At 41.7% G+C, this 26,733-nt stretch overlaps 1 protein-coding gene across 1 annotated transcript in view; it reads left to right on the plus strand.

Annotated features, from left to right (window-relative positions):
• Positions 1 to 26,733, plus strand: part of LOC126259735 (calpain-C) — a 491,160-nt gene that overhangs the window by 85,768 nt on the left and 378,659 nt on the right. The window lies entirely within an intron of this gene.

Genomic DNA, 26,733 nt, shown 5'->3' on the forward strand with positions numbered 1-26,733 from the left:
ATGCTCTGTTGCCTGTGTCTATGTGCCTGTGGTTCTGTCGGTGTGATCATGTGATGTATCTGACCCCAGGAATGTGTCAATAAAGTTTCCCCTTCCTGGGACAATGAATTCACGGTGTTCTTATTTCAATTTCCAGGAGTGTATATTAACGACATAGGAGACAATCTGAGTAGCCGACTGAGATTGTTTGCAGATGATGCTGACATTTACCATCTTGTAAAGTCATCAGATTATCAAAACAACTTGCAAAATGATTTAGATAAGAAATCTGTATGGTGCTAAAAGTGGCAATTGGCCCTGAATAAAGAAAAGTCTGAAGTTATCATGAGCTAAATTTTGATTACGCTATAAGTCCCATAAATCTGAGGGCTGTAAATTCAACTAAATACTTAGGGATTACAATTACAAATAACATAAATTGGAACGATCACTTAGATAATATTGTGGGTAGAGCAAACCAAAGATTGCGATTCATTGGCAGAACACTTAGAAGATGCAACAGTTCTACCAAAGAGACTGCTTACACTACGCTTGCCCGCCCTATTCTGGAGTATTGCTGTGCGGTGTGGGATCCGCGTCAGGTGGGACTGACGGATGACATCGAAAAAGTACAAAGAAGGGCAGCTCGTTTTGTATTATCGCGAAATAGGGGAGATAGTGCCACAAACATGATACGTGAACTGGAGTGGCAATGATTAAAACAAAGGCGATTTTCGTTGCGACGAGATCTTCTCATGAAATTTCAATCACCAGTTTTCTCCTCCGGTTGCGAAAACATTCTGTTGGCACCAAACTACATAGGGAGAAATGATCATCACGATAAAATAAGAGAAATCAGGGCTCGCACAGAAAAATTTAAGTGCTCGTTTTTCCCGCGTGCCGTTCGAGAGTGGAACGGTAGAGAGACAGCATGAAGGTGGTTCATTGAACCCTCTGCCAGGCACTTTATTGTGAATAGCAGAGTAATCACATAGACAGTAGTAGACTAAATGTCATAGACTTTCTCCGTACGGCAGCCACGAACCTGTTCAAACATGAAGTTGAGTCGAAACTTCTAGGAAGTACTCCAAGCCAGTGAATTACATCAATTACACGAGGGCGCACTGAAAAGTAATGCCTCCGAATTTTTTTGTTTGAAAACTCTTTAAGCTTTTTAAATAAAACAAACGTTATTAACATTCTACATCTTTATTCTCTACGTCTACATATTTGGGACCCACTGCCACTAGAGGGCTCTGAATTGTACCTTGTAACATGGCGGTGTGTAACGAGCGCTGCGACATCAGGAACAATCCGACGTCTCGAGTTCACTGTCATCGATTATCCTCCATACCATCCCGGCATGGCTCCATCCGACTTTTTATCTGTTTCCTAACATTAAACAACACCTTCGAGGACTTCACTTCGATTGTGATGAAACAGTGCAAGTAGAATTGAAATTGTGCCTCCGTCAACAAAGTCAAACATTCTACAGTGATGATATCAAGAAACTGGTCTCTCGCTGGGAGAAATGTGTTCGTCCCCAGGGTGACTATGTTGAGAAATAAATATGTAGACATGAAGAATAAAGGTGTAGAATGTTAATAAAGTTCGTTTTGTGATTCTTTAAATTTTCCCTGCGTATAGAGTATTCCATGAAGTTTTCCAGATTATGTTGACTTCTTGCCACGATATTTCGGGTGAGAACCATTCAGCCGTCGTAAGGTGAATGTTTGTACTGAACATTTCTAGTACGACTGATGGTAAAATATCGATAAATCGACATTTTTCCTTAAAATATCATCACTCGTCGGCGATAAGATTACTTCAGTATATCGATATCAGAATGGCAATATCGAGCGCGGTTATTTTTATTTTATATTATATTTTTTTTACAATTTTCGGAAAATATTTGTGATCTATTGAATTTGTAGTAGGACATAATTTTATTTTCACTGAGTGAAGGGGTCTTAATAATTTTTAAGCCTTCATCACGTCCAATCTTTCTCTCTGACTGTGTGAAGCAATTATCTGTGGCAAAAAAGAAGACGTGCGATTGCACTGGGGGTGACGGTGTGAATCAATAAGATTTCTGATGTTAAGAAACAGCACACCACTTCCGTTAAAAAACAATTTTTAACTCGCCAAGAGTGCTGCTACTTCACATCGACATTCTGCAAAAACAGTTGCCGAAAATGATGAACAAAAATCTAAATGACAAGACTGGTTGTTGTGGTGGGCGGAGACGTGTGAGTAGAAATGCTGACGTAATCGGCGCTCGGCGTTACCAACAGAAACTGCAACATTAAGCGGTAATACGCAATATTGATACTACAACTTCCAGGTCGCAGGAGTTTGCAGAAAAAAAAACAAACAGGGAAGTAAACATAAAGTGTTCCAGATAGAACCGATGTTTGACGAACCATAACAAAGTGGTTATCGCCAAACTTGAACGTGCATCGTTTTCCTTTCAGTTTTTGCTCGAAGGGGAATAGGCAGGATGTTAACTTGTAGGTTTACAGAATATCTAATAATACATCAATATTTTAATTTTTTTTTTTGAGTCATCAGTTTTCTGACTGATTTGATGCGGCCCACCACGAATTCCTCTCCTGTGCCAGCCTCTTCATCTCAGAGTAGCACTTGCAACCTACGTCCTCAATTATTTGCTGGATGTATTACAATCTCTGACTTCCTCTAAGTTTTTGCCCTATACAGCTCCCTCTAGCATCATGAAACTCATTCCCTTATGTCTTAACAGATGTCCTATATCCTGTCCCTTCTCCTTGTCAGTGTTTTCCACATATTCCTGTCGTCTCGGACTCGGCGCAGAACCTCTTCATTTCATACCTTGTCAGTCCACCTAATGTTCAACATTCGTCTGTAGCACCACATCTCAGACGCTTCGATTCTCTTCTGTTCCGGTTTTCCCACAGTACATGTTTCACTACCGTACAGCGTACATTCTCAGAAATTTCTTCCTCAAATTAAGGCCTATGTTTCATACTAGTAGACTTCTCTTGGCAAAGCATGTTCTTTTTGCCAGCGCTAGTCTGCTTTTGATGTCCTCCTTGCTCCGTCCGTCATTGGTTATTTTGTTGCCTAATTAGTAGAACTCCTTAACCTCATGTAATTCCTGACCATCAGTCTTGTTGTTAAGTCTCTCGTTGTTCTCATTTCTGCTACTTCTCATTACTTCCGTCTTTCATATTCTCAATGCATATTCTGCACTCATTAAACTGTTCATTCCATTCTGCCGATCATGTAATTCTTCTTCACTTTCACTCAAGATGGCAATGTCATCAGCGAATCTTATCATTAATATCCTTTCACCTTGAACTTTAATCCCAGTCTTTTATTTCCATGATTGCTTCTTAGATGTACAAATTGAACAGCAAGAGCGAAAGACTACATTCCTGTCTTTCATCCTTTTTAATCCGAGCACTTCGTTCTCGGCCGTCTACTATTATTATTCCCTCTTGACCTTTGTACATATTGTGTATTACTCGTCTCTCCCTATAGTTTATCCCTATTTTTCTCAGAATTTCGAACATCTTGCACCATTTTATACTGTCGAATTCTCTTTCCAGGTCGACAAATCCCATGAAAGTGTCTTGATTTCTCTTTGTCTTCCTTCCATTATCGACCGCAATGTCAGAATTGACTCATTGGTGCCTTTACCTGTCCTAAAGCCAAATTGATCGTCATCTAACACATCCTCAATTTTCTATTCCATTCTTCTGTATGTTATTCGTATGAGCAACTTGCATGCATGAGCTGTTAAGATGATTGTGCGATAATTCTCACACTTGTCAACTCTTGCAGGCTTCGGAACTGTGTGGATGACATTTTTCCAAAAGTCAGATGGTACATCGCCAGACTCATACATTCTACATACGAACGTGAACAGTCGCTTTGTTGCCACTTCCCCACAATGATATTAGAAATGTTAATGGAATGTTACCTGTCCCTTCTGCCTTATTTGATCTTAGATCCTCCAAAGCTCTTTTAAATTCTGATTCTAATACTGGGTCCCCTATCTCTTCTAAATCGAGTCCCATTTCTTCTTCTATCAGATCAGACAAGTCTCCCCACTCATAGAGGCCTTCAATGTACTGTTTCCACCTATCCGCTCTCTCCACTGCATTCAACAGTGGAATTGCCGTTGCACTCAAAATGCTAGCACCCTTGCTTTTAATTTTACCGAAGGTTGTTCTGATTTTGCTATATGCTGAGTCAGTCCTTCCGACAATCATTTCTTTTTAGATTTCCGCACATTTTTCACGCAGCCATTTCGTCTTAGCTTCCCTACACTTCCTACTTACATTCCTCAGCGACTTGTATTTCCGTATTCCTGAATTTCCCTGTGCATTTTTGTACTCACTTCTTTCATCGACAACTGGAGTATTTCTTTTGTTTCCCGTGGTCTCTTCGCAGTTACCTTCTTTGTACTTATGTTTTTCTTTCCAACTTCTGTGATTGCCCTTTTTAGATATGTTTATTCTTCATCAACTGTACTGCCTACTGAGCTATTTCTCATTGCTGTATCTATAGCCTCAGAACTTCAAGCATACCGCGTCATTCCTTAGTACTTCCGTGTCCCACTTCCTTGCGTATTGATTCTTCCCGACTTATCACTTAAACTTCAACCTGCTCTTCATATCGTGATCTGAGTCTGTCTGCTGCTGGGTACGCCTTACAATTCAGTATCTGATTTCGGAATCTCTGTCTGACCATGATGGAATCTGATTTCTTCCCGTATCAGCCGGCCTTTTCCAAGTATACCTTCTCCTCTTGTGATTCTTGAACACAGTATTCGCTATTATTAGCTGAAATTTATGACAGAACTCAATTAGGCTTTCTTCTCTCTCATTCACTGCCACAAGCCCATATCTCCTGTAACCTTTTCTTCTACTGCTTCCCCTACAACTGCATTCCAGCTCCCCATGATTAATAGATTTTCATTTCCCAATAAATATCCTCGTATACTTTCTCTACAGCTGCAACTTGAGCTTGAGATGTCGGCACGTATACCTTAATTATCGTTAGCGGTATTGGTTTGCTGTCGAATCTGACAAGAGTAACACAGTCCATTATAATTATCCGGGCTGTTATGCCGTGGTCGGTTGATGAATTCTGTGTCAATTCCCAACGTTTCGTCCCCATCTGCGGACCCACTGGCTCGCTACTGGGTGTGTTGGACCTTCCATCGAGCTACAGACCCCCTTGAAGATGTCCTCCGCAGACGGGGACGAAACGTTGGAAATTGACACAGAATTCATCAACCGACCACGGCATAACAGCCCGGATAATTATAGTGGACATGACATTTCCGGCCGTGAAAGTCTACATTTTAGTACAAGAGCAACACTATCACTGAACTGTTCACAGTAACACATTCTCTGCCCTACCTTCATGCATAACGAATACTACTCCCATTATACCAATTTCTGCTGCTGTTGATATTACCCTGTACTCACTTGACCAGAAATCCTTGTTTTCTTTCCATTTCACTTCACCGACCACTGCTATATGTAGATCGAGCCTTTGCATTTCCGTTTTCAGATATTCTAGCTTCCCTATCACGTTCAAGCTTCTTACATTCTAAGCCCCAACTCGTAGAACGTTATCCTTTCGTTGAGTATACAATCTTTTTCTCATGCTCACCTCTTCCTTGGCAGTCTCCTACCGGAGATCCGAACTGGGGACAGTTAGAGAATCTTTTGCAGTGAAGAGATTATCATGACACCTTTCCAATTACAGGCTACATGTCCTGTAGATATACGTTATGTGCCTTTAACACAGGGGTTTCCATTGCCTTCTGCGTACTCATGCCGATGATCATTGCTGATTCTTCTGCATTTATGGGCAGGAGAGTGCGCTGAATCCCTGTCCGCACCTCCGTTTAGATTTAAGACTTTTCACATAAGAAATTCAGAGGCATTACTTTTCAGCACGCCATCGTATTTCTGTAGTCTAGAACGTGATGCATTTTCTTATTCCCTTCCTAAAATGAATCATGGTGAGATGAAACATTACTGAAAAACTCCTAAAATGTCAAGGGGCTGGAAATTCGTTTATTGAATCCACCGTTCCCGGAATATAATTTACAATAACGGAAGCTTCAGCAGTATCATAGCTAACAGCATCATCAAAATTCATCGCGTTTTATTTGCAACATAGTGACATAATAGCGGAAAACTGTGGTACATACAGTAAGTACAGAAAACGTTATATATTTCGATCACAAGTCGTTCTAGTATGACAAAAGAAATATACGTAATTGGTTTCGGTGTGAAAATGGCTATAATTTCAAATATTTTTTCTAGGAAAACGCAAAAACACTGAATGAGCCTACCAAATGTTTGTGTCGACTGTAAGGTTAACACAGATATGTTCAGCCACGTACTGCTTACAATAGCTATATAGCAAATAGAGAAGCTAGCAAAGAGGCAGGATCCAGAAAGCCACATAACCTCCTCCTTGATCATCGGTCTCTGGTAGTCGAACGCAGACCAGTTAGCCGTGCGGTCTGGGCGCCTTGCCATGGTTCGCGCTGCTCGACCCGTCTCAGGTTCGAGTCCTCCCTCGAGCATGGGTATGTATGTTGTCCTTAGCGTAAGTTAGTTTAAGTCAGATTAGGTGGTGTGAAAGCCTAGGGACCGATGACCTCAGCAGTTTGGTCCCATAGGAACTTACCCCCCCCCCCCCCCCCCCATGAACCATGGACCTTGCCGTTGGTGGGGAGGCTTGCGTGCCTCAGCGATACAGATGGCCGTACCGTAGGTGCAACCACAACGGAGGGGTATCTGTTGAGAGGCCAGACAAAGAGGGGCAGCAGCCTTTTCAGTAGTTGCAGGGGCAACAGTCTGGATGATTGACTGATCTGGCCTTGTAACATTAACCAAAACGGCCTTGCTGTGCTGGTACTGCGAACGGCTGAAAGCAAGGGGAAACTATAGCCGTAATTTTTCCCGAGGACATGAAGCTTTACTGTATGATTAAATGATGATGGCGTACTCTTGGGTAAAATATTCCGGAGGTAAAATATCCCGGGGGTAAAATAGTCCCCCATTCGGATCTCCGGGCGGGGACTACTCAAGAGGATGTCGTTATCAGGAGAAAGAAAACTGTCGTTCTACGGATCGGAGCGTGGAATGTCAGATGCCTTAATCGGGCAGGTAGGTTAGAAAATTTAAAAAGGGAAATGGATAGGTTAAGGTTAGATATAGTGGGAATTAGTGAAGTTCGGTGGCAGGAGGAACAAGACTTTTGGTCAGGTGATTACAGGGTTATAAATACAAAATCAAATATTGTTATGCAGGAGTAGGTTTAATAATGAATAGGAAAATAGGAATGCGGGTTAGCTACTACAAGCAGCATAGTGAACGCATTATTGTGGCCAAGATAGACACAAAGCCCATGCCTACTACAGTAGTACAAGTTTATATGCCAACTAGCTCTGCAGATGATGAAGAAATTGATGAAATGTATGACGAGATAAAAGAAATTGTTCAGGTAGTGAAGGGAGACGAAAATTTAATAGTCATGGGTGACTGGAATTCGTCAGTAGGAAAAGGGAGAGAAGGAAACATAGTAGGTGAATATGGATTGGGGGGAAGAAATGAAAGAGGAAGCCGCCTGGTAGAATTTTGCACAGAGCATAACTTAATCATAGCTAACACTTGGTTCAAGAATCATAAAAGAAGGTTGTATACCTGGAAGAATCCTGGAGATACTAAAAGGTATCAGATAGATTATATAATGGTAAGGCAGAGATTTAGGAACCAGGTTTTAAATTGTAAGACATTTCCAGGGGCAGATGTGGATTCTGACCACAATCTATTGGTTATGAACTGCAGATTGAAACTGAAGAAACTGCAAAAAGGTGGGAATTTAAGGAGATGGGACCTGGATAAACTGAAAGAACCAGAGGTTGATGAAAGGAGAAAATATAAAAATGCAGTAAATGAAGCAGGCAAAAAGGAATACAAACGTCTCAAAAATGAGATCGACAGGAAGTGCAAAATGGCTAAGCAGGGATGGCTAGAGGACAAATGTAAGGATGTAGAGGCTCACCTCACTAGGGGCAAAATAGATACCGCCTACAGGAAAATTAAAGAAACCTTTGGAGAAAAGAGAGCCACTTGTATGAATATCAAGAGCTCAGATGGAAACCCAGTTTTAAGCAAATGAGGGAAAGCAGAAAGGTGGAAGGAGTATATAGAGGGTCTATACAAGGGCGATGTACTTGAGGACAATATTATAGAAATGGAAGAGGATGTAGATGAAGATTAAATGGGAGATACGATGCTGCGTGAAGAGTTTGACAGAGCACTGAAAGACCTGAGTCGAAACAAGGCCCCGGGGGTAGAAAACATTGCATTAGAACTACTGATGGACTTGGGAGAGCCAGTCCTGACAAAACTCTACCATCTGGTGAGGAAGATGTATGAAACAGGCGAAATACCCTCATACTTCAAGAAGAATATAATAATTCCAATCCCAAAGAAAGCAGGTGTTGACAGATGTGAAAATTACCGAACTATCAGTTTAATAAGTCACAGCTGCAAAATACTAACGCGAATTCTTTACAGACGAATGGAAAAACAGGTAGAAGCGGACCTCGGGGAAGATCAGTTTGGATTCCGTAGAAATGTTGGAACACGTGAGGCAATACTAACTTTACGACTTATCTTAGAAGAAAGATTAAGAAAAGGCAAACATACGTTTCTAGCATTTGTAGACTTAGAGAAAGCTTTTGAAAATGTTAACTGGAATACTCTCAAATTCTGAAGGTGGCAGGGGTAAAGTACAGGGAGCGAAAGGCTATTTACAATTTGTACAGAAACCAGATGGCAGTTATAAGAGTCGAGGGACATGAAAGGGAAGCAGTGGTTGGGAAAGGAGTGAGACAAGATTGTAGCCTCTCCCCGATGTTATTCAATCTGTATATTGAGCAAGCAGTAAAGGAAACAAAAGAAAAATTCGGAGTAGGTATTAAAATTCATGGAGAAGTAGTAAAAACTTTGAGGTTCGCCGATGACATTGTAATTCTGTCAGAGACAGCAAAAGACTTGGAAGAGCAGTTGAACGGAATGGACAGTGTCTTGAAAGGAGGATATAAGATGAACATTAACAAAAGCAAAACGAGGATAATGGAATGTAGTCAAATTAAATCGGGTGATGCTGAGGGAATTAGATTAGGAAATGAGACACTTAAAGTAGTAAAGGAGTTTTGCTATTTAGGGAGTAAAATAACTGATGATGGTCGAAGTAGAGAGGATATAAAATGTAGACTGGCAATGGCAAGGAAATCGTTTCTGAAGAAGAGAAATTTGTTAACATCGAGTATAGATTTAAGTGTCCGGAAGTCGTTTCTGAAAGTATTTGTATGGAGTGTAGCCATGTGTGGAAGTGAAACATGGACGATAACTAGTTTGGACAAGAAGAGAATAGAAGCTTTCGAAATGTGGTGCTACAGAAGAATGCTGAAGATAAGGTGGGTAGATCACGTAACTAATGAGGAGGTATTGAACAGGATTGGGGAGAAGTTTGTGGCACAACTTGACTAGAAGAAGGGATCGGTTGGTAGGACATGTTTTGAGGTATCAAGGGATCACAAATTTAGCTTTGGAGGGCAGCGTGGAGGGTAAAAATCGTAGAGGGAGACCAAGAGATCAATACACTAAGCAGATTCAGAAGGATGTAGGCTGCAGTAGGTACTGGGAGATGAAGAAGCTTGCGCAGGATAGAGTAGCACGGAGAGCTGCATCAAACCAGTCTCAGGACTGAAGACCACAACAACAACAGGAACACACCACAAATTTTGAAGACCAGTTAGGAGCGAGCTCGAAAAGAAGTCTAAAAACGTCATTGCGTCAGTTAGCATTTTAGATTAGGTATTCAATGAAATTAGTAAATCCACTGTTCAGTATATCGTTAGATCCAAGCTGCATACAGCTTCCACTATAAAGCAGTGTAAATTGATATTATCGGCAAAAGGTGACACATATCACCGTGTTTCCTCTTGAGGCAAGAAGATGTTCTAAATTCACAGAAATGCAGGTGTAAGCTAGAGGGAAAACGGGAGGGACGGTGGCAATAAACGAGGGCGTTCTGAAAAGTAACGCCTTAGAATGTTTATGTGATAACTCCTAATCCTTTTACATAGGAAAACCTTATCAGCATTCTACATCTTTATTCTCTATATCTACATATTTGCAGCTCTCTACCGCTAGAGGACTCGGAATTTTAGCGTTAAGACGGCGGTGTGTACGATGCTGTTAATGAGTTTCGAATTCGAAGAATTCGCACACACATGGAGCAACCTCTCCTTGAGCATAACAATGCCACACCACACGCCGGCACTGAATCTGCAACAATCTGACTCCTTGGGACTCTGTCATAGATCACCTTCCATGCAGTCCCGGCTTAGCCCCATCCAATTTTCATCTACTTCTTGAACATAGAGAACACCTGCTTGGACTTCACTTTGATAGTGATGAAGCGGTGCAAGCAGAGGTGAGGTTGTGGCTCCGTCAACAGTCAGACATTCAACTAACTGGTCTCGCATTTGGAGAAATGTGTTCGTCACCACGGTGACTATGTTAAGAAATAAATATGTAGAGATGAAGAATAAAGACGTAGAATGATAACAACCTTTGTTTTCACATTAAAAATTCGAAGGCATTATTTTTCAGCAGGCCCTCTTACAATAATAATGGAAGGCTTTGAGCCGGCCGGAGTGGCCGAGCGGTTCTAGGCCCTTCAGTCTGGAACCGCGAGACCGCTACGGTCGCAGGTTCGAATCGTGCCTCGGGCATGGATTTGTGTGATGTCCTTAGGTTAGTTAGGTTTAAGTAGTTCTAAGTTCTAGGGGACTGATGACCTCAGAAGTTAAGTCCCATAGTGCTCAGAGCCATTTGAACCATGGAAGACTTTGAACGGAATGCTCGGATTGGAAAGGGCATAAGACAAGGACTCAGTCATTCTCCCCTATAGTTGTACCAGTACGTCGATGAAGCAATGACGGAAATGAAAGAAATGTACAAGAGTACGATTAATGTTCAAAGTGAAAGGCAATCAATGTCTTGCTATCCACAGTGAACGTGAACAAGAATTGCAGGACTTGTTGAATGGAATGAACCGTCTACTGAGCACAGAATATGAATCGAGGGAAAACGGAAGAAAAACGAAACTAATGAGGAGTAGCAGTGATAAGATAAACGATAAACTAAATATGAAAACTGGGGCCAAAGAACTGAAAGAATTCAACTCCCTTGGAAGCAAAATGAGGCATGTCGGACGAAGCAAGGATTATACAACAACAGATTTGCACAAGAGGAGCGTTCTTAAGTAAAAAAAGTTTGCTAGTATCAAATATATAGGCTTTAGCTGGAGGAAGAAATTTCTGACAATGAGATTCAACTTCTGGAGCACAGAATGGACTGAGAGAGAATTGTAAATGGTGAAGTGTTTGAGAGGTGGTGTTAAACAAAGATGATCTAAATTAAGTGCTAAGACAGGAAATGAATTCTTTCGAAAAATCGGCAAGAAAAGGAGTATACTGAAAGTATTAACAACGAACAGGTACAAGATGATGGAATATCTGTTAAGACATCAGGGAAAAACTTCCGTTACACTAGAGGGGATCAAGAAGTTTATGTTCGAAGACCGTACAGTCCAGAATGGGTATGCCAATCAAGGAATTCGCCGTGAGCATTGAGGCAATCATCCCGCGACGCATCAGGTTCAAGATACCCTTTTGGTAAAAACACCGCGTCGTATTGCGCGAAGAAGTACCGAAGGTAATTTCCTGTTGCAGATCCTCATCCGACAGGAATCGTTGACCCTTCAAGGCCTTTTTAAGGGACCGAAGGCGTAATAATCCCGTGGGGAGAGACCAGGACTGTAGGGCGGATGCTCGACTGTCTCCCACTTGATTTGGCGTAACTTCTGCGTTGCGAGATGGGGACGTCTTGTGACGAATCGCGACCAGCATGGCACTTAGCGCACCACTCCACAACGGTGATTTTCGCAACGTGCTGCACCATACACATTCTTAATTCTCAGATTGATGTCTGCCGGCGTTTGTCCATAGCCCACCGATAAAGGTCTACGCATAAAACAGGTGGTGCCAGGAGGAATGGTCAATATTCAGGGATATGCTAGGAACGATCATTCGGAACAAAAAAAGTGTATTAAACAGTGATTCTAAAGTACATACTATAACTTACGAGCTATGAGCACTTCATCCTTCTTCCATACTGTGAAACCTAGGGCAAGCTCTTTCCATATTTTGAAATGTGGTAGTATGGACCAAAAAAAAAAGTCAAATAAACATGGGCTCTAAAATGCATACGTTAAGAGCTATAGCCTTGTTCCCTAGAATAGACGTGTTTCACAGTAGCAAAGATGAACAAGAGCTCATAGCTCTTAAAGTGTGTATTTTACATGCCATGTTTACTAGAGTTTTTTGCTTCGATAATCGTTCCTGAATACTGACCATTCTTCCAGGGGCTCCCTGTATGTACAGATTTCCATTATTTTATCGCGCTGTGTGTATTGCGTTCATTTCTACGATTCTATTAGCGATTTCTACTATCACTAAATGTTACCAAGATACTTTAGTTATCTTACACTACTATCACTAACGAAACTAATGTTACGAGCGTTTGTATCTGATTTGCCGGCCGCTGGTGGCCGAGCGGTTCTGGCGCTACAGTCTGGAACCGCGCGACCGCTACGGTCGCAGGTTCGAATCCTGCCTCGGGCATGGATGTGTGTGTTGTCCTTAGGTTAGTTAGGTTTAAGTAGTTCTGAGTTCTAGGGGACTTATGACCTCAGCAGTTGAGTCCCATAGTGCTCAGAGCCATTTGAACCATTTTTTTGTATCTGATTTACTAGCATCTTCGCACACAATTTGCCCACTGCTGTGGGAGTTGTGACAGTAGGATCCGTGATAGATTCGTAGCAACATTATTGTTTCCATTTACGACATTTACAGGTATCGTAGTGCTTAACCTCTTTTTTTTCTGCGCCGGCCGGTGTGGCCGTGCGGTTCTAGGCGCTTCAGTCTGGAACCGCGTGACCGCTCCGGTCGCAGGTTCGAATCCTGCCTCGGGCATGGATGTGTGTGATGTCCTTAGGTTAGTTAGGTTTAATTAGTTCTAAGTTCTAGGCGACTGATGACCTCAGAAGTTAAGTCGCATAGTGCTCAGAGCCATTTGAACCATCTTTTTTTCTGCTGTAAAATGTCTGACTTAACGCTCAGGACCCTCATTTCACCATGATCGTAACCGTAAAACTAAAATGTTATTTGGCAGCTCCTCGTAACTTAATTTCTATAACGGTAGTTGTGGAGCAATCCGAATCTTCGTGTAAACAAGTTCCAGATAAACGGGTGTGTAATGTCTCCCGGCAGATATCATTTAAGATTTTCCGCGCTGTCGTTCCGTGCGATCTATGGTGATCATACTAGTTTCGAATAGTTGAGACTGTTTGCGGATAATTTGAACCAAATTCCCTCAGATACTGAGCACTATTTCCGCCAGGAATTCTTCTTCACTTTTCTTCATTCGAAACAGGTCAGCTCTGCACCAAGCAGGTAAGTACTCGTCATCTACTCTTCCCATTGGTTTTATTTTTGCTATCCCTCCCAATTTTTTCCGTCCCTTATCTTTTATGTGCCTCAGTCAACAATCATCCTACACCTGAAAATAGGTAATCTGTAGTTTTAACTATGAATTTCTCTTTTTTTAAATGTCTTCATCCCATAAATTCATCTGCTACACGTATATCTTAAGTGCCTGGCAGAGGCTTCTTGGAACCACCTTCACACTATTTCTCTGCCGTTCCACTCTCTAACAGCGCATGGGGAAAACAAATACGTCTTTCCGTACGAGCTCTGATGTCTCTTATTTCATTACCATGATTATTTCTCCTCATGTCTGTTGCCGACTGTAAAATATTTTCTAACTCTCTTTCAGTTTTATCTCACACTTTTCACATGTACGAGAAAGGTTCACTTGCCGACTGAGGCAGCAAGTTTTTGCACAACAGTATTTCTGTTCTTGATATGAAACTGCAGTCTATCCTTTTGCATTGATTTACTTTTGGGGGTGTCCTTTGAGAGCCGATATTTCGGATGTTGTTTTGTCTTTCTGGCAGCTTTCGATAGTCCATCTGTTTGAATTCAGGTTACTTAAATTTTGAGAATTTATTAGCTCTTGTGTCAGCTATTAGTGTCTACTGTTTTTGGGTTTGAGGATTGGATGCTCATATTTTTTAGGTTGTCCCGAAAGGTTAATTTAAATGAAGAGTGAGTTTGTCTTAAGCAAAAATAGCTATATCTTTGACAAAAGCCAGATATTTGGTATGAACTTACTGTTTTGTGTTCAGTTACTTGTCTTATTTAGTCCAGTGTCTTACAGAGCTTTTTTCATTCCACATAGTTTATGTCCCACCAAACAGTTAAAAACAACAGACGACAGTTCACCTTATTGTCGTTCGCGTGCTTTAATTTTGAATGGCTATATTTCGCCGGGAAACTTTAGTATTCCTTAGATTCACTATACGTAAAGTAGATTTTCATGAAGCGTGGAGAAGAAGATACATCTTCAACAGCATCTAAGCTTTTTGAAACTCTACAAAGGCGATGACATAGTCTTGTTTTCTTTTTTTCCATATAAATGAATAAAGTGGAATTCCGTGCTGCCGTCAAATTCTTTATTTTGGACAGATTGTCGCCAACAGAAATGTATTCAAAGATTATGAGCGTTCATGAGGAATTTTCTTCTGTTTATACAATCAGGACATGGAAGGCTGAATGCAAACGTGGGCGAACTTAATTTGAAAGTGAGTCACGTGAAGAATGCCCGATAAAGGCATAGAGAAAATTCAAGACAGCGCAGAAGTGCACAATATGGTATCGGATAAACGACGATTAAAGATTTATCAAACAGCTGAGGCCATACACATATTTCAAGAGGAATTACGGTAAATTTCACGTGAATTAACTATGATGGAACTTCACAGTCAGTCTTGGATCATTTTGGAAAGAATCTGACCGGTTTTTCGCGGCGATTTCTTAATGTGAATTGGATGTGTGTGCACATTTTAACGGCATCAGTCAAAGCATAGGGACACTGGGTGAAGCCAGTGATCCCGTTGGAGCCCTTCGGATATGGCGAGTGTTTTTGTGGGACTTGGAAGGAATTTTTCATAGTTACATAGCAATATCTGGTAAATACTGTTGAAGTACGCTGAAATATGTGGACGAAAAAATATATCGGAAAAGGGTTTGGTTGCAAAAGAATAAAGGAATATTTCTTGAGACCAAGGCACGTCACTCATGAAAAGCGTTCCGGTGGAAAAATTGAATTTTTGTCAGACGTCCACCTCTTCCTTCATGTAAAGACCTTTGCTGCAGGGAAACGTACTGGGTCTGAAATGTTCCTCCGCCTCGTCCTTGGAATTTCCGCGGCGTCGCGCGGAGTCTCAGTTGCGACCTCGGCTGCAGTTGACGTGTTCTGCGCGAGCGAGCCAAATTACGCCACGAACTGCTCCGAACATCAACTGGGAAATGTTTACTGGCGACTCCGGGTCAATTTCACACGCGGCCAGATTTACAAAATAGTCTTAATAAGGGCCGCCAGCCTTGTTGTGACCCACATGACAGGTTTAAACTTGTCAGTGCCTCATAACCAATTACTAATACCCTGTGCCATCTAACAGCGTTTACAAAGATTCAGAGATCTGACCACAGGACCTGGAATCATACACCATTAACACTCAATATATCGCCTCCAGCTGATTCCTAGCGACATCTTTTGATAATTCCTACAGAAATAGGATAACCGTTCTGCTGAATCCACCAGATACAGGGGATGGACAATAATACGCAAAACCGCGAGAAATGCCTGCTTGAACAGAGATGCAGATGCTAGCCAAGCGGCCGGCCGAAGTGGCCGTGCGGTTAAAGGCGCTGCAGTCTGGAACCGCAAGACCGCTACGGTCGCAGGTTCGAATCCTGCCTCGGGCATGGATGTTTGTGATGTCCTTAGGTTAGTTAGGTTTAACTAGTTCTAAGTCCTAGGAGACTAATGACCTCAGAAGTTGAGTCCCATAGTGCTCAGAGCCATTTGAACCATTTGCTAGCCAAGCCTGGAGGTCGCGCTGTTATACTTGATCATAAACAGCGCCTATGGAAAGGCCTCAATAAGTTGTGTCATTCGTGGTCAGAACAGTGTTCTGTGTAGTTGTGAGTGTATCATGTCGGAGCTAAGTGAATTCGAACGTGGGAAAATCGCCGGTGCTCGTATGGTGGGTGGTTTCGTAAACAAGGTAACTGAAGTGTCTGTTGTTGCAAGCGGCACCGTATCGATGATTTATACCGAGTGCAGGGAAAGTGGAAAAAACATCCGTTGAGTCACAACACGGACGAAAGTGTGTGTTGAGTGGACGTGACAGACAGCCATTGAAGAAGATTCTGACGAAAAATAAGAATACGACAGCTGCAAAAATCACTGTAGAAATGAACGTCGCACTCGCGAACCCTGTCAACACCGAAATAACACGAGAGGAGCTCCAAATGTAAACAGTGTCAGGATGGGCTTGAATTGCAAAACCACTCATCAGCGATGCAAATGCCCGTACCGGGAAAGCGCGTGGCGCTGAAGCTGTAAAACCCGCACTATGGAGCAAGGAAAGTAAATCACTTGGTCGGCTGAGTCTTGTTTCACATTGTTTCCAACTTCTGGGCGAATCTGCAAGAGGGTTCGATGATTATTCTTCAAGGTCGCACTACTAGGATTATGTGACCAATTTCGCTAATCATGTCCGTTTCATGCTCATAACAGTTCTTTCTACATATGGTCTAAGCTTCATCTACTTATGTTACTTGGAAGTGACACATCATGCGAAAGTTACTTTCGTCCTTACTTTTTGCACACCGGTGTATATCAGCTTCTTGGCCTTTTAGGCAGTTGACCTCAGGAGCAGAATGGATGGGCTCTCCTTGCTCATGTACTCTTCTGCAAAGTGATGTTTGTTGCCAGAATTTCACACAGTTTTATTTCCAACAGGTGTCGGAAAAGACCTGCCGTCATGTGAAAGTCACTAGCCACAAAGTCAGTCTCCTACAATCTGAGCACAGTCCGCTTTAGGCACATTACGGAAAGATCCACGCTAGACGAAGCCCAAATTCATCGAATGCCGGCTCTTGCATCCGTGACAGCTAAGAGGGCAACTCACATTGTGGTCCTGAATAATATTTTACAATACAATGAAGAGACTGAAACAATTGTAACTAAGTATTCTGCAGAGGTGCACGTCGCAGATTTCGCACAGAGAAAACGCTGGACACAGAACATTGCCCTAAAATGGAGCTAAGCGAAAGATGAATGCATTTTTTACTTAAAAAGTTTTTCAGAGTCAGACCGAGAATTTCTATTTATTTGATTATCTTTGCAAAATTAGCGCTATTGGCCACTTTCTTACATACACCGTGAGTGCAAAAAATTTCGAGACTGGTTCAACAAAAACGAGAAAAAAGTTAAGACGGTGTTAAAGCTTCATGTGTTCTGCATAGTCTCCCCCAATTGACTACAAGCAAGGAACGTTCTTGCAACCACGCGAAACTGTCAGAGAAGTCCTTCTTTGTGATGTTGTTCAACTCGTGCGTCACATTGGCTCTAATGTCGGTTATGTCGCCAAAATTTTGACTCTTGAAATCAATTTCTGCACTTCGTCGTTTTTGGTAAGTTAGCATACATAACACCAAATCTCGTCACCCCTGACGATTTCTTCTAGAAAAGAACTGTCGGCAGTTTCCAGTTCAGTAAGTCGCCAGGGGCAACCACTTGTCGTTGTTTATGTTCGGGAGTCAAGATGCGCGGTACAACCTTTGCTCACACTTTTCTCTTGTTCAGAACGTTCTGTGCACGTCTACTACTTACCACTGCCTGGTCACAACTGACTGGTGGAATGCACGTGTGCTGTTCATAGGTGTTAAGGTGCCACCGTGGCGACTGCACTAAAGTCGCTTATCCGCCAGGAGTAAAATCAGTCTCGGCCCTTTTTGGCTGGGCTTTCTACTACCAACCGTTCTTCGTCTTTTACATTATGCTCATAACGATACACGTGATATAAAATGACATATTCAATGTGTGATACAACACTCACAGGTAAACTAACATAAACAGTGAAACACAACAGTATTAGTGGCAACAAACGTGGTTTATAATTATTAATGAATTAAAAAAACAAAGATTACGGTTAGGAATATGCAAACCGAGGGTACGAGCAGCAATGAAGTCGAGTAATAGAATATCAGAGGAATGGGAAGCGGAATGTAACAGAACAATAATATTGGAGAGGGGAGGGGAGGGGGAGGGGCGGGTTCCAAGTGGACTGACTGAGGAACCAAAAAAATGCCCAACGTGGAGGAGATGGAGGGATTTGCTTTACTGTTTGAAAGAGAAAAAACTGGCAATGTGTGTTAATCTTATAGGGAAAAGTTACAAGGTTGACAAAAGAAACTCCTTCAGCTACTTCTTAAATGCACCATGGCATTTAACTGTCTGCAGAGTGCAGGGATAGCGTAGTCCGGAGGCGGAGAACATGAACACTGAAGTACTTCGCGAATATTTTTCGTTTTTGGTATGGGTACAGCTAGGATACTAGACAAGTGTCAACTTGTTTCGCGCTTGTTCTGCCGTGAGATATCGAGGTATAACCACACTGGAAAGTCCTCCTTCTGGAAAGCCCTCCTGCTGCACTGTGCTGAGTGCTGCGTGTAAGAGGGCGTCATAATCACTGAAGTGAGGCCTGGCTAGCTGGTCGGTGAGAGACCCAGCGGTGGCGGTTGCGACACGGGCAGCCTAGCCGGCTGCGGTTACCAAACACGCGGGGGCGAGCTAGCCGCCCACCTCAGACAACCCAAGCATTCACCGGCTTCCAGTTAGGTCCCTCTCTTGTCAGCTGCATAGCCTCACAGAAACGTCTAACAATCACGAGATTTTGAAAGGTCGGCCGCCCATTGGAAATACTCGTAGGAAGAAGCATAGCTTGTTGTTGTTGGCAGGGCCATATATACAGGGTGGTTAGTCTTAAAAACTCGTATGTATGTTGCAGGGGAGGCTGTGCTGGGAAGTAATTGTCAAGAAAATAATTCGACTCGTTGCACCGAGTAATTTAGCATTGAACTTAGCCAATCATGTCGATGCGCGAGCAAATTCAAGTACTTGCACGAGCTAAAATGCAGGAATGTACAGACATCTGTGAGTCAGAGAGTTACCAATTGTTGAAATGCTTATTACCAGTTAAAATGTGCTCATTTATCCTTGTCAGATTCTTGTATTCCATGGACGAATTTTCATGTGAAAGTCTGGAACCACGCAAAAAACAAAAAAACAAAAAAAAATTGTTCATTAATATGAACACTAATCATGTACATATATCCTGTAAACTGACTCGTTCCACATAATTTCGTTAGAAGACTCGTTCCAATGATTGATGAAACATGTAACTAACGCAGCATTTAAAGTTTATTATTTAATTTTTACAATATTTCACTATATGATTTGATTTTACGGATTGATGAATTTAAAAAATTAAAAGTAATTTTCGTTTGGCTCTTCTGCTTTTAAAGTCTTATTTCTTTTATGGTGATAAGTTTGTACTTAATGTAGGCTTACATTTATAGATCACTAGCGATCCGCCCCAGCTTCGAAAAGGTAGCACAGGTATCCACGGCTTGACGATTTGTCTGACGTAGTGGCGATAATAAATTGATACACAAATTTTCTCATGAATCAGTCTGTTAGTAAGAGCCGTATCAAAATCGCTACAGGCCGGCCGCGGTGGTCTCGCGGTTCTAGGCGCGCAGTCCGGAACCGTGGGACTGCTACGGTCGCAGGTTCGAATCCTGCCTCGGGCATGGATGTGTGTGATGTCCTTAGGTTAGTTAGGTTTCAGTAGTTCTAAGTTCTAGGGGACTGATAACCACAGCAGTTGAGTCCCATAGTGCTCAGAGCCATTTTTTGAAAATCGCTACAGTGTTTCCTGAGAATAGGCTCCACGTACAGACGAAAATCGTGGCAGGGGACTTCAATTTCTAATATTTATAGACAAGGAATATATAAAAAATGTTTCACTTCAGTAATAGGTTTACTTTACTGTTACATTACTGTCATCCGTCTTCGATCATAGGAGCAGTTCAGCGTGATGTGCCTCTTTGAGTTCAAAAATCAACTAAAGAAGTGTTTGTAGCCGCTGAGGATATCTCGAACATTATCAGACAGAATGTTAGACCACAGCCTAATGCCCATGTTACTACAATCATCCAAGTTAACACGACTCTTGGAGCAGGAATGTGGAGGCAGACAAAACTTAGAAGACGTAAAAAATATGAGTGAGGTAGTTATGTGTAGCAAATTGTGTTTCTGGGAAGTTCCCGTAACGATGTGGGAGTTGTACATAAAATAACACGATGGCCACATGCAGCGTAATGTCCGACGAACCAAAAATATTGAAAACAAGGAAGCATAAGGACGTCGTTGATCGCACTGCTTGACGGCGGAAACGTTTAAAGGGAACAGCTTGAGTATTTTCCGCACGAAGTGTCGTTTCGCCGCCAGGCAGAAGGCGTGTGGGCAGTTTGAGAGTACGGTCGCGTCGCGCCGTTTCCTTCCGGTATGGCTGTGGGAGGCGTAGGCCATTGTCCAGGCAGTGGAAACGCTCACCTATGCTCACCTTGGCGCGTGTGCATGACCCTAAGGCTACTGTCATTGTCATTGTCCGCTGTTTGGCTTCTGCTGCAAATGTTCCTCCCAGGCTGCTGCAGCGGATGGACAGTAACCAGCCGCGGCCGTGAGTTGGGCTTTAAACATCTTACACATTAAACACATTGTCTTCCGCAAGCGGCCACGCTTGGTTCTCGCACAATACGAAGAATTTTCACGGACGAAGAGAAATGTTATCCGCAAGTCCATTATACGCATCCACATCCCTAGGTCATTTATCCTGTCAAAATTCTTAACGAACGAACCAACTTAAACCATAAAAATTATAATATTAGCAACTTTATTGAAATCATAGATCACGAAATGCACAAAACAAATTTACAGTCAAAGACAATACAAAATTTCTACCCAATGGAGGAGACCACCGAACTTGGGTAACACTCGTTTCATAACTCTGCACTATATCGACGACCGCAGAAACTGCTACCGACTTTGGTTAACGTTCGATAGGGGCCTTTTACCAGACTTTATGCACGCGTATCGGAAATTTATAAAAACATGTCATTCTTGGAATAATTGATTATAATTATTGCTATAATCAAATACCACGTAATGATTTATTGACGCTTAATGCGTTCACCCAGGAGTCAGTTGATATCGTCAACAATTTACAAATTAAGCCTGAAACACGCTTGTATTATAACAAGGTAACAGAACATTGAAAATTTATCACAAACACATCACCATCATCATTAAAAATCAGCTAACGACACAACAATGATATAAGCCTCCATGAGATACTATGGTAACAAAGGTAAGAGACAAAAGTCACATCAGTAAGTACTACCGTGATTGAAAGTTACAGTATATTGTCCGCAGCTCGTGGTCGTGCGGTAGCGTTCTCTCTTCCCACGCCCGGGTTCCCGGGTTCGATTCCCGGCGGGGTCAGGGATTTTCTCTGCCTCATGATGACTGGGTGTTGTGTGATGTCCTTAGGTTAGTTAGGTTTAAGTAGTTCTAAGTTCTAGGGGACTGATGACCATAGATGTTAAGTCCCATAGTGCTCAGAGCCATTTGAACCATAACGTTATTGTTTATAGAGTCAAAAGATGTTGATTCGCATCTCGCCACATACAACCTTTTTTTTTTTTTCATGTTAGACTGTTAACACATTCTGGAACTTTCTTATGAATGTAATACAAGTGTGTTCTGCAATATTCGACGTTATTTCCTTCCGATTAGAGAACGAACGATGAAATAAATATTTATCGATTTCCGAGTAGGCTATGTGGTCCATCAAGAACCTAAGAGATCACCTTAATTTACCGTGACTGAAACGAGCAGCAATAAAATTTATGTTTTTCTTTTCACAAATATTTGCCTGTTTGTTTACGAATGCGTGGCAACTTCGGAGTGTGTGGTTAGGCAGAAACCTAAGAGGGCAGCTTAAATTACTGCGAGTGAAACGAGGAACAATAACATTCATATTGTTCCTTGTCACAAAATCGGTAACCGATCATGCTGCCGTCGATATTACGCCTGACGTCAAAATGACGTCATGTATGCGGGAAATAGTGTGAAACGAGTGTTACCCAGGAGAACACTAGCAAACAATTCACTACTACAATACACAACTCCATAGATGAATAAACGAATTATGTAACCAGATAACATAGTGGACTTAGCTATCAAATGAATCTGTCAAACTGAAAATGTTAAATAGGTCTTAAAGAATATTTTTTGCAACAAATTTCACTGCTGAGACATCACGTATTTACAGTTTCGTACGCGCTACACCTACGACACGCAGCAATACAAGGTATTAGGTATCGACAGCTTTAACGATGTGTTGTGGAAGTAAGTACCATGATAGATATATTCAAAATTGCTATCAGTTAGGAAGAAACGCAGATATATGCGCTACGAATTCCATACATTTGCAGATAGCCTGATATTGGCCTTGGAGCAAAAATAAGCTTATATCACCAAAATATAACACCGTCATAAAAAGTCTTTGAATATAGCAGTATTTTGGCTTACTAGACTTGACTTATAATGTCCGTGCAAGACATCTGTAACGTTGCAGGCTCAGAAGAATTCGAAATCTTTTATCCACATTTGGTTCCGCGGGTAGCAAAATTTTATAATTTCTATCATTTCTGTACGGCAGAGCTATCACGATAGGCTAGTCTTTGACCTGCATTTTCCTCTACTCACGTCGCGTAATTTACATTGCATAGAGTAAGAACGTAGACGCTGTTCATAATCTTATTTTAATACACATTGCCTGTAATAAACTTGATGCGTTTTGTAAGTTACTTGTAGCAATTAGTAAAATCGATTTTGTAAATTTTTCCGAATCATAGGGAAGTCAAATGCAGTCGTTACCAGTGGTCGTCATATGTAGCATACTGTCAAGTGTTGTATTACGTTTATTAAGTGAAGGTTAATTCAGTATCGTATTAAATCATGTTAAAGTAATACATCTCCCAAAATAAAAAAAAAGATTAAGAGAAAGATTGAGATATTCAGTGTTTTCATATAATACGTTATTTTGCCGTAGTCTATGTTTAACACGAACAGGCGTAAGAACATGAAGTCATAGTTCCGAGCAATGGAATCTCCTGTAACACCCTTCATGTTGCTTAATGATAGCTTTCGGTAACTGCATGAGTCATTGGTGTTAAAGGAAGCGAATCAGGAATGACTCAGTCATGAGGTAGCTGCTGATACGACGGAAATAGATGTATGTGTTACTGCGTGGAGTAGCGTGAAATGGTGTGTCACCATCTTCAGCATTTTCAGAAGTTGTCAAAGCATCTACGCTCTCCAACGTAGCGTATACTAGCCATGACAGTAACTCCCAAATGGATGTTAATAGTGACTCCCTTTTATAACAGTAGTAAATATTATAGACAATATGTGTTGTATTCGCCAAATATGCGTGTCTCGTACATATACAGGTGAGATAGGTGGCTTGTTTGTAAGCAGCAACCATACAATCTCATCCAAGACGCCCGGTTAGCCGTCAGTGTTAAACTGCCGCTTCCAGGACGGAGGGTACCGCCGGCCAAGCATCGAAATCGCCCGGCGGATTGACGTCGACGGTCGGTGTGCCGGCCAGCCTGAATGTGGTTTTTAGGCGGTTACCCACATCGTTATCAGGAGAAAGAAAACTGGCATTCTACGGATCGGAGCGTGGAATGTCAGATCCCTTAATCGGGCAGGTAGGTTAGAAAATTTAAAAGGGAAATGGATAGGTTACAGTTAGATATAGTGGGAATTAGTGAAGTTCGGTGGCAGGAGGAACAAGACTTTTGGTCGGGTGATTACAGATTTATAAATACAAAATCAAATAGGGGTAATGCAGGAGTAGGTTTAATAATGAATGAAAAAGTAGGAGTGCGGGTTAGCTACTACAAACAGCATAGTGAACGCATTATTGTGGCCAAGATAGACACAAAGCCCATGCCTACTACAGTAGTACAAGTTTATATGCCAACTAGCTCTGCAGATGATGAAGAAATTGATGAAATGTATGACGAGATAAAAGAAATTATTCAGGTAGTGAAGGGAGACGAAAATTTAATAGTCATGGGTGACTGGAATTCTTCAGTAGGAAAAGGGAGAGAAGGAAACATAGTAGGTGAATATGGATTGGGGGGAAGAAATGAAAGAGGAAGCCGCCTGTAGAATTTTGCACAGAGCATAACTTAATCCTAGCTAACACTTGGTTCAAGAATCATAAAAGAAGGTTGTATACCTGGAAGAATACTGGAGATACTAAAAGGTATCAGATAGATTATATAATGGTAAGACAGAGATTTAGGAACCAGGTTTTAAACTGTAAGACATTTCCAGGGGCAGATGTGGATTCTGACCACAATCTATTGGTTATGAACTGCAGATTGAAACTGAAGAAACTGCAAAAAGGTGGGAATTTAAGGAGATGGGACCTGGATAAACTGAAAGAACCAGAGGTTGTAGAGAGTTTCAGGGAGAGCATAAGGGAACAATTGACAGGAATGGGGGAAAGAAATACAGTAGAAGAAGAATGGGTAGCTCTGAGGGATGAAGTAGTGAAGGCAGCAGAGGATCAAGTAGGTAAAAAGACGAGGGCTAATAGAAATCCTTGGGTAACAGAAGAAATATTGAATGTAATTGATGAAAGGAAAAAATATAAAAATGCAGTAAATGAAGCAGGCAAAAAGGAATACAAACGTCTCAAAAATGAGATCGACAGGAAGTGCAAAATGGCTAAGCAGGGATGGCTAGAGGACAAATGTAAGGATGTAGAGGCTCACCTCACTAGGGGTAAGATAGATACTGCCTACAGGAAAATTAAAGAGACCTTTGGAGAGAAGAGAACCACTTGTATGAATATCAAGAGCTCAGATGGCAATCCAGTTCTAAGCAAAGAAGGGAAGGCAGAAAGGTGGAAGGAGTATATAGAGGGTTTACACAAGGGCGATGTACTTGAGGACAATATTATGGAAATGGAAGAGGATGTGGATGAAGATTAAATGGGACATAAGATACTGCGTGAAGAGTTTGACAGAGCACTGAAAGACCTGAGTCGAAACAAGGCCCCGGGAGTAGACAACATTCCATTAGAACTACTGATGGCCTTGGGAGAGCCAGTCATGACAAAACTCTACCATCTGGTGAGCAAGATGTATGAGACAGGCGAAATACCCACAGACTTCAAGAAGAATATAATAATTCCAATCCCAAAGAAAACAGGTGTTGACAGATGTGAAAATTACCGAACTATCAGTTTAATAAGTCACAGCTGCAAAATACTAACGCGAATTCTTTACAGACGAATGGAAAAACTGGTAGAAGCGGACCTCGGGAAAGGTCAGTTTGGATTCCGTAGAAATATTGGAACACGTGAGGCAATACTAACCTTACGACTTATCTTAGAAGAATGATTAAGAAAAGGCAAACCTACGTTTCTAGCATTTGTAGACTTAGAGAAAGCTTTTGACAACGTTAACTGGAATACTCTCTTTCAAATTCTGAAGGTGGCAGGGGTAAAATACAAGGAGCGAAAGGCTATTTACAATTTGTACAGAAACCAGATGGCAGTTATAAGAGTCGAGGGGCATGAAAGGGAAGCAGTGGTTGGGAAAGGAGTGAGACAGGGTTGTAGCCTCTCCCCGATGTTATTCAATCTGTATAATGAGCAAGCAGTAAAGGAAACAAAAGAAAAATTCGGAGTAGGTATTAAAATTCATGGAGAAGAAATAAAAACTTAGAGGTTCGCCGATGACATTGTAATTCTGTCAGAGACAGCAAAGGACTTGGAAGAGCAGTTGAACGGAATGGACAGTGTCTTGAAAGGAGGATATAAGATGAACATCAACAAAAGCAAAACGAGGATAATGGAATGTAGTCAAATTAAATCGGGTGATGCTGAGGGGATTAGATTAGGAAATGAGACACTTAAAGTAGTAAAGGAGTTTTGCTATTTAGGGAGTAAAATAACTGATGATGGTCGAAGTAGAGAGGATATAAAATGTAGACTGGCAATGGCAAGGAAAGAGTTTCTGAAGAAGAGAAATTTGTTAACATCGAGTATAGATTTAAGTGTCAGGAAGTCGTTTCTGAAAGTATTTGTATGGAGTGTAGCCATGTATGGAAGTGAAACATGGACGATAACTAGTTTGGACAAGAAGAGAATAGAAGCTTTCGAAATGTGGTGCTACAGGAGAATGCTTAAGATTAGATGGGTAGATCACGTAACTAATGAGGAGGTATTGAATAGGATTGGGGAGAAGAGAAGTTTGTGGCACAACTTGACTAGAAGAAGGGATCGGTTGGTAGGACATGTTTTGAGGCATCAAGGGATCACAAATTTAGCATTGGAAGGCAGCGTGGAGGGTAAAAATCGTAGAGGGAGACCAAGAGTTGAATACACTAAGCAGATTCAGAAGGATGTAGGTTGCAGTAGGTACTGGGAGATGAAAAAGCTTGCACAGGATAGAGTAGCATGGAGAGCTGC

Source organism: Schistocerca nitens, chromosome 5 (assembly GCF_023898315.1).
Source record: "Schistocerca nitens isolate TAMUIC-IGC-003100 chromosome 5, iqSchNite1.1, whole genome shotgun sequence".
NCBI lineage: Eukaryota > Metazoa > Arthropoda > Insecta > Orthoptera > Acrididae > Schistocerca > Schistocerca nitens.